This window comes from Drosophila miranda (assembly GCF_003369915.1).
Source record: "Drosophila miranda strain MSH22 chromosome Y unlocalized genomic scaffold, D.miranda_PacBio2.1 Contig_Y2_pilon, whole genome shotgun sequence".
Taxonomy (NCBI): Eukaryota; Metazoa; Arthropoda; class Insecta; order Diptera; family Drosophilidae; genus Drosophila; species Drosophila miranda.
In genome coordinates, this window is record NW_022881614.1 from 19,139,866 (window position 1) to 19,149,050 (window position 9,185).

The window sequence follows — 9,185 nt, forward strand, 5'->3', positions numbered from 1 at the left end:
TCAACGACCAAAGCAAACAAACGATGAATAGAGAGTGATAATTATACTATACATTTGTATTCATTCATTCATTTATCTTTGGAACTGTTCCATAGGTCTCCACTCGTTTTCCCAATTAAAAGCTCACAGAAATGCCGAATGCCGCCTCAAGTGGGTTTTTCCTTCCTCAGTTTTATTTTGTACATATTCGTGGAACAGAGCAATATGTATATAAATCATTTTCTGTTCCATTTGCCGGAAGCTAAATTGTTGGCTAAAGTTTTTCGATCGAAATTATGGAAAGCCTTTCATCGGTTCTACATGAAAATATTATGAATACGCTAGAGACTGGAGGATTGGAAGATTGAAAGATGGCTACTTTACGTTAAAAAAAAAAACTCATTAATTAAGAAAATAGAGTGAGAAGTGGATTGAAAAGTGTTTTGATACCCTGATCAAGTGATAGATTTATAGACAGTTGTTTGGCTAATGGATTTTTCAATGATATCTGTATGAAATAAACATATTGAGAAGAGATTCTGGATAAACCGATAGATTGAAAGGCTTAAAGATGGACAAATGGATTGCCTTATAGATCAAAATGGATTTTTTCTTAATTATATCTTAAACAATACTCGATTGAAAGACTATTATTAGGGGAACTTTCGCTTATCCTAAACCACACGCAACCTCCCTTTCTACGACAACTCACCCGCTTGCCACCTGCTGCTGCTGCCGCTGATGCCGTGGCTGTGGCCTCCAGTTCCTCCTCCTGCTGGCTCTGCTGTTGGCATTGTTGCGTGCGATTGATGAGCAGCGCCTCACTGTGCGGCTGCTGGGCGCCAATTAGGGTGCTCGCCCTCTGCAGCATATCCAGCGAGAAGTTGGCTATGACATTGGCCAGGTTCTCCGGCGAGGCGTCATCCAGGCTGTCCACCAGAGCCCGCAAATCGTCGTCAGCCATGGGCGGTGGGTGGAACTGGATCCTGATTTACGGTCTATTATTAGCAGATGAGGTGGCTACACAATGTTGCAATATGAGTTCTTCTGGTGGTTAGTGGCTCCTGCGGCTCCGGCTGCTGCTGCTTACGAGGCAATCCTCTCGTTTCACGAATTCTCGCACCTGAAGCTGCAACAGAAGCTGTCAATGGAGTCTGTGGTCCTGAACTCTAATCCCACTCCCACTTTGACTCTGTTTTCCTCTGTTCTCTCCGCCGGGCGCTGCGAAATTAAATGCGAATCTGTTCAAATAAAGCACCACAAGAGTGTTGAAAAAGTAAACCAGCGCTCTTCATACGATATTAAGATATCTTATTATCTGATAAAATAAAGAAGCGAACCGAAAAATCAGAGGGAACCAGACCAAGGCGTACAATACATAGGAAAGATATGCTATACATACATATATTTTACAGTCGGAGAAAATAAATAGATAATGGAGGAGCAGGCATATATTCCGTACCAGGACTCAACGAGGTCAGATGTTGTGTTAGTGTACAAAAGGCTGGAGATGGAATTTCCATGACTAGAAACTGTTCGATCTGAAGGAGTTTCGAATTGTTTTTTTATAAGCTTCATACATATATAGTATATGGCCATGTCTAAATATATCTGTCAAGAAACTTTGGTTCTTCGTGTATACAAATTTACGACCATTAAATCTTTTCAAATAATACACCGTGCATGCCGAAATCTCGTGACTAGATGTGAAAGTGTGGGAGTGGAACTCAGATAAACGCCAGATAAGTCTATAGCCATCTTTATGGATGACGGAACCAGAACCGCGTTGAGCAGGAAAGGGGGGAAACTGCACCGGGGAGCTGACAAATGCACATCGTTCCAGTTCATCTGTCTTAATATTTTTTTTGTACGCTTAACACACCTGGGACCCCACCTCAATGTTTTACAGGAAATTACTCTGTAAATTGTCGTAATGGAGATTGATTGTTTGCACGCGTCTCGTGCCCATGAACTGATTTTTCAGAGTGATTTAAATGGGACAATAGACTATAAAAATGGGATTACATTCGATTGAGCGAGATAATGTAGCATACAACGTACAGGTTATAGGAGCTGATGATATAAACAGGAGTAGGAAGTACGCGCTGGCTTCGGCTTTTGTCTCTGGTCGGCGGGGTGTGGGCATGGAGGATATTTTACTACCCATTTAGAGCTCTGGCAAATGGTCGAGATAAGAATTTATATAAAAACGAGGGGGAACGTTGTGAGTTGCTGCGGACACCGCAACTCTACATTTATACCCGATACTAAGTCAGTATGGCTCTGCTCCGGCAGACGCCGCTAATATTGAACGACACGACAAAGAGTGCGTGCGAGAGAGACAGAAAATCAGTCTGAGCGTGACGTCGGGCGCTGCGTACCCAGTGCAAATTCATTTGTTCCTTTTGGCTATAAAAATGATCTGATCTGATCCAGATTCAGCAACCTAATAGATATGATCATTATCTATGATTCTGCGTTTTTGGTTTTCTCGTATCTTTAAAATTGTGGATGCCACAGATTTTCGTCCTTTGTGGGGGCGGAAGTGGGCGGGGCGAAGTTTTGAAATATTTTTGTAGCAGTGACATATCACAGAAGTCTGGATCCAAAACATCGTTGCTCTAGCTCTTATAGTCTTTGAGCACTAGGCGCTGAAGGGGACGGACAGACGGACAGACAGACGGACAGACGGACAGACAGACAGACAGACAGGGCACAATCGACTCGGCTATTGATGCTGATCAAGAATATATATACTTTATGGGGTCGGAAACGATTCCTTCTGGACGTTACACACATCCACTTTCACCACAAATCTAATATACCCCAATACTCATTTTGAGTATCGCGTATACAAAATCGCGTACGAGTAGGAAAGGATACTAGGAAACGGGATACAGGGGGTCAAAGGGACAGATCAGCATGGATACGTAAACGAAGAAGTTCACCGGTCAGATCTTTGTCGGCTGCGGTATCGCCCATTGGCGAGAACGCCCACCCTACCATGATCCTTCAGGGCCACCTATTAACAGTCAGGATCCCTCCAACAAAGACGGCGGTGGGTCACATCTCCGTCAGACGAGGTTGCATGGTTCCGATATAAGATATTTAGCCTTGGTTCATTTCTAAACTAACTTTATTTAAGCAATCCATAGTTCTTCATTTAAATTCCTATAAAACCTAACGCTAATAGAATTTAGTCCCTAATATAAGCCCGCTATTCGATATTGTCTTACATTTATAGGGTATTACTATACAGCATATACTGGGGAAAGAATATCATAGGGGCGAGGTAGGGTATAATGATCTTAAATCTATAAAAATGATTAGTAGTAGGTATATATAAATGCACGAGCTAGGTTATGTGTTTATCATAGGAACAAGAAAACTTCAAACTTCATTACGTAAACTTGGTCAGTGCCAAAACCAGACTAAAATAGGGTATATGGAAAATCGCTTATAGGCATGAGTAATATGTGTATAAAACCGTGATCATGGTTGAAGACCAACGAATAGTTACCGCACATTCATTCTTTTCAGATGGCTTACTTGGTTCAGGATAATCACTTACGATACGATTAATAGTTTTGACTCCCACGCAGAAAGATCTTTCGTTGTGTGTTGGATGAGATGATTTGATGGGTGGAGGAGTATGATGATGTGTGTGATTGTGATGAGTATCTGCATAGATGATGAGATGAATGCGTGGCAACCAAAATCAAAAACTGTAAAAATAATCGGTATTAATACACTACTCATTTGTTCAAGTTCGACTTAGCCCATGGACAGGAATTCCCTTTTTGTTTATACCGGATTTAATTGGCTGTTGCATATTTTTGCCGTATCAAAAGAACGTAGTTAAACAGAAAGCGGATAAAAAAACAGGGTTTCGCATATCGGGTGTAATTTCGAAAGAAAGATAGAAAATATAACTAAATCCGAGGCGGGGTTGATGCTTCCCGGATGGAGACCGAGTTCCTACTCGAGGTCTGAAGGTGGCACACGATTGTACCGGGCGCAGGTAACTTCAGCAGCTTCCGATGACAAGGGTCAATGACCACGGTCCATCTGCGGCGTGAGGTTAGGTACACCCGCACACTTGATGGCTCGTGGGGCGACTGGTGTATTTGAAGGGTCAGTCAGATCATCCCCATGGGTCGACCGGGTCCAGGCGACGCTTGCAGAGCCCACCGATCGGGTTTACTGGAGGAGCAAGTCCATGCCCTCGGCTACCGCCTCATCCGAATGTCAAACGGTGGGGGTTTAACCGGTGGTACGCGCACGTGGCCAATAGCGGTCTCCGGGAATAACCAATCCGTAACTTCTAGACCAGCGTTTCAATACGTAGATACTAGTGGTGCTAATCCTACGCGGAAAGAACAGAACATTTTTCAACGGGTCGCTGTAGCTGGTTGGATAATTACCTCAACAGAATTGCACCACTGTTTCGAAAAATTTTAGTAAACTGTGGGCGCTCGTTTTCCAAATGGTCGAACGGCTGCCCCAGTATTGGCAATATATAACTGGCGCGTACACTCAAATTAAATGATCACTTTGAGCCGCACTTGGCACTTGCACTAGGCTTTGACTTTGGCTTGACCTTGGTTTAGAGAACTGGGTCAGCTCTACAAGACTTCTTTTTCCACTGCCGGTCACTCTGACGGTCACGAGGAGAAAAAGAAAGAGGCTGGGACTACTAAGTACAGCAACCCACGTTTTTTCCACTCTTTTTATGGTCTTCTTCTGTTATACAGAATCCAGACACAGCAATATTTAATAACATATAGTGCACGTCAGAAAAATTGCATATCAAAGCGTTGCCGCTTGGTCGCAAAACAGCTGTTGATAAGCTTTATCAAAGCTCAAAAGATCTTCAACTCGAATTTTTTTACGGCCTAGTTTTAGGCTGTAATTTTGGGAGTTATCCGTGGATAATTAAAATACAAGAAGGCACGACAAGCGTCGAATATTACACCCCCCCCGCTGAAATCACACTTTGGGGTCTTGCTAACCAAAGCGTGATCCACACTTGGATTGCTGGATACGATTTATTGTTTAATATCTTTTGCGTGATATTTACCAATAAAGCGACCCTGGAAATCTTCCAGCTCGTAGTAGCTGTTCCCGAGTCTTTTCTTAATGCGGGCTTTCCGAAACGTAGGTGCCAGTTTCGCATTAAAGCCTTTCACAAAACTACTCTGGTCAAAATTTCGTCTATAAACTTCTTGACCCACTTGAAAGTTTACTTCTCGGCTTCGAAGATTATAGATATTTTCGTTCGAACATGCTGCTGTTTCATTGCTTCGGCAGCGGTCTTGCGAATTAGCTCGAAGGAATCGTCGCGATCGAAGACTACAGTTCGGTCCTCCAACATACTGAGGATTCGTAGGAGTTGATAAGTGGAACCGCCAGTAATCATGTTTTGGCCAAAAGCAACACGATATGGGCTACTTTTGACGGCTGCATGCACGCTGGACCGTAACGCACACGTAATGAAGCTAATCTGCTCATCCCAATTGGATTGATCGGGCTTAATGTACGCTTTGATAGCAGCGAGTACCGAGCGATTTACCCGCTCTGAGGCATTGGCTTGGGGAGCGTAGGCGGCGGTGTACGAATGTCGAATTTGGTATTTCGCTAACAGATCATTGAACTTGTGTGACTTGAATTGAACGCCGTTATCTGACACTATCACTTCCGGGACTCCAAAGCAATGAAACAGGTCTTCCTCCATGAACCGAGTTACGGCATCCGCAGTAAATTTCTTCACCACTTTTAGGAAAGGAAATTTAGAAAAATGATCGAGTACTACAAAAATGCCTATATTCCCGGATCGACTTCCGGGGTACGGACCTAGAAAATCGACGTACAGTTTTTGAAATAGACGAAAGGTCTCCCCTGCTTTGCCCATTGGCGGACGTAGAGGATGATTGGGGTGCTTACAACATTTGCACACTTCGCAGTTGTTTATAAACGCTTTTACATCGCCCACTAAATTTGGCCAATAATAGAAGCGTCGAACTCGTTCCAGCGTCTTATTGATCCCACTGTGAGAAGCAAAGGGATGTTCGTGGCCTTGTTTAAGCACTTCTGTCACCAGATCTCTGGGAACCCACAGTTTCCAGCACATGTCGTCACTAATTTGTTCCCCAGTGGCGTGTTCAGCTCGACGATAAAGAAGGTTATCCATTACTTTTACATCAGGTAGACGATCTGGATTAGCTTGAATTTTCGCAATGAATTCCTGATAATCGGTTGATTTAAACGCTTTAGATTGAAGGTCTACTAGACTATCAATGCCAATATACGATATGTCTTCGGTATGCACTCGTGATAAGGCATCCGGAACGATGTTCTGACTACCCTTTCTATGGCAAATCTTAAAGGTGAAGCTCTGCAGTTTCAGTGCCCATCGAGCTAGTCTCGAGTTTAGGTCTGTCTGGGACATCAGCCATTTTAATGAGGCATGATCGGTAATGATGGAAAACTGATGTCCTTCTACATATGCTCTAAATTTCTTGAAGCACATTACCGCTGCCAAACACTCTTTTTCGGTTACGGAATAATTACGTTGGCATTGGTTCAATTTGCGCGACATAAATGCGATGGGTACCTCGTTGCCATGTTCATCTGATTGCATCAGGCAACACAGGAGCGTTACACATCTGTGATTTTAAGGAATCGAACGCGTTCTGTGCTTCATCGGTCTATTCAAATTTTCGCTTGCTCTTAAGTGTATCTGAGATGGGCGCTGCAATACCCGCATAATTATACCCGATACTCAAAATGAGTATTGGGGTATATTAGATTTGTGGTAAAAGTGGATGTGTGTAACGTCCAGAAGGAATCGTTTCCGACCCCATAAAGTATATATATTCTTGATCAGCATCAATAGCCGAGTCGATTGAGCCATGTCTGTCTGTCCGTCTGTCCGTCTGTCCGTCCGTCCGTCTGTCCGTCCCCTTCAGCGCCTAGTGCTCAAAGACTATAAGAGCTAGAGTAACGATGTTTTGGATCCAGACTTCTGTGATATGTCACTGCTACAAAAATATTTCATCCACAATATTGCAGATTCGAGAAAACTAAAAACGCAGAATCATAGATCATAGATATCTATCAGATTGCTGAATCTGGACCAGATCAGATAATTTTTATAGCCAAAAGGAACAAATCAATTTGCAGTGGCTACGCAGTGCCCAACGTCCCGCTCAGACTGATTTTCTGTCTCTCTCGCACGCACTCTTTGTCGTGTCGTTTAATATTAGCAGCGTCTGCCGGAGGAGAGCCATACTGACTTAGTATCGGGTATAACTGTAGAGTTGCGGTGTCCGCAGCAACTCACAACGTTCCCCCTCGTTTTTAATGAATTTGTGGTACCAACCAGTGAGACCCAAGAACCTGCGGACTTGTTTCACGGATCGGGGGACCGGAAACTCTTGAATCGCTTGGACCTTCTCCACATCTGTCTGGATAGTTCCGTTGCCTATAACATGGCCTAGGTAGTTGACCTCCTTTATGAACAATTTGGACTTCTCCACGTTAATGGTCAGACCGGCTTCGCGTAATCTGGCGAACAGGACAGTGAGAACTTGAATATGCTGCTCAAATGATTCAGATATCACCAACAAGTCGTCTAAATAAATAAATATCTCATTTCGTAGAGATGGCGGTATCACTTTATCCATCAACTTGGACATCGTTTGGGGTGCATTACACAACCCAAAGGGCATGACCGTGTACTGATACAACGGGCGCCCTGGGATTGTAAACGCCGTTTTTTCACGCGCGCTTACTTCCAGCGGAATTTGCCAATAGGCATCCTTCAAATCGATGCTTGAGATGAACTCAGCTCGGGGAAGCCGACTGAGAATAACTGGGATAAGCGTTCTTAACAGTGACTTCGTTAAGTTTCCGACTGTCGATGCATAATCGCACCTTTCCAGGTTTACGAACGAGGACCACGGGTGACGACCATGCGCTATCTGATTCTTCGATAACTCCAAGAGCTAACATTTGGTCTACCTCTACGTACATCAGCCTTTCTACGGCTGGAGACACGGCATAATGTCGTTGTTTTATTGCCTTAGCGTTGCCCACTTCAATTTCGTGCGACAACCAGCCCGTTTTTCCCAGACCTTGCTTCGCAAAGGAGGGAAATAAGTTGACCGTCTCTGCTAACTGAGCTTGCTGCTGCTTCGACAAACACACATGTAACGTACTATCGAATGTTAAGCCTGACAACTCTGGACTGGATGATTTATGGGCTAGAAAATCAGGTAACAAATTAAAACGAGACCAAAAGTCTATGCCTAGATATAGGTCTTGCGCCAAGGATGGGACTACAAACAGTTTCAATACTTTCTTCTGGCCGTGAAAACCCACTTCGGTGGTGACCTTGCCAATTATTGCCTGGCTCTGCCCATCCGCCGTCCGTAGTGCTGCTCTCACAGGCTTGATCGGGTTCGGATTCTGAACCAGGTCGGCCGCAAACTTCCCACCTATGCAACTTATGGATGCGCCGGTATCCATCAGTCCACTGAGCGTCCTTCCCAGTACGGTGACTTCCGCATAGGGTCGCCAGTCCTTGGACGTATTAACGACTGACGCCAATACGTTAGAGCGCTCGTTTTTGACAGTTTGCCGATATTGGAGCAATCGGTTTCGAGATCGAGTCGGTAGTTGAATTCTTTCCCCACTTGGGGTTAAAATACAAGTGTGTGACGGCATGTCTGGGAGTTTTTGTAAGTCCGGGAGGAATGGAACTGTCGAAACGTCCATTAAATGGTGTTCGTTGCTTTCGAACTGTTTGGTTTGCGTGCACCTGTCGATTGTGCACGGCTTGACGAGTTTTTTGGATCGTTGCACCTAGAGCACGACGGTTTATACGTATCCCGTTTGCCACAGCCGTAACAAAAGACGGTGCGATCACCTACGCAGTCTTGATACCGATGCCCCTGACAACCACAGTTCCAACAGGAAAGGGTTACTGCAGCGATATCTAGCTGTTCGGTTTCATCGACCTCATCGCCTTCCTGGTCTGTCTGCACCACAATTTCATGCACCTGTCGTCGTATAGGAATACGCTTCGCACTATGTTGCGCAATTGTGCTACTGACAGAATGGGAATGTATAAAATTTCATGTTGGATATCGGCCAAGAGATTCGACTTTAGCACTTCCAACAGCGACATTTCGGACATGGGGTTG